This window comes from Arachis ipaensis, chromosome B08 (genome assembly GCF_000816755.2).
Source record: "Arachis ipaensis cultivar K30076 chromosome B08, Araip1.1, whole genome shotgun sequence".
NCBI classification, from domain to species: Eukaryota; Viridiplantae; Streptophyta; class Magnoliopsida; order Fabales; family Fabaceae; genus Arachis; species Arachis ipaensis.
Genome location: NC_029792.2, coordinates 1,712,419 through 1,712,965, shown reverse-complemented (window position 1 = coordinate 1,712,965; position 547 = coordinate 1,712,419).

Below are 547 nucleotides of genomic sequence, written 5' to 3'. Positions count from 1 at the left end.
TTTAATTTTCATATATTTTTTAAAAAATACTTTCTTAAAATATTACGAGAAGATAGAGGTATACATACACTTTTTAATTTGAATATGGAAGCAAAAGTGGTGTTGGATTCGGATATGGGAAATACAGGTGCTTTACAGCTATGTGGTGTCAGTGGAATAGAACTCGAAAACTATGTGATGTCAATGGAATAGAACTCGGACCATGCGAGTTCTCCATCAGTAAACGGATGGTCCGTTTTCTAGCTTCCAAAATTCATATTTGCCCAACCACAAGTGGGACCATGCGATTTCTTAAGGAAAATTTTAAAATCAAACAACTCGCATGGTCCGATTTGTGTACTCCGAGTTTTTTCAATTTTTAACATAAATCGGACTCTTTGATTTGTGTACTCTGAATTTTTTTCAGCTTTGTAGACACAAATCGAAGGGTCCGATTTGTGTACTCCCACAATTTAAAAAAGAGTGAATACCCCATCCGGCCCCTGACAATTATCTCGAAAGGACAACGAGGCCCCCAAGAAAAAAAAAACACCCAATCCGGCCCCTG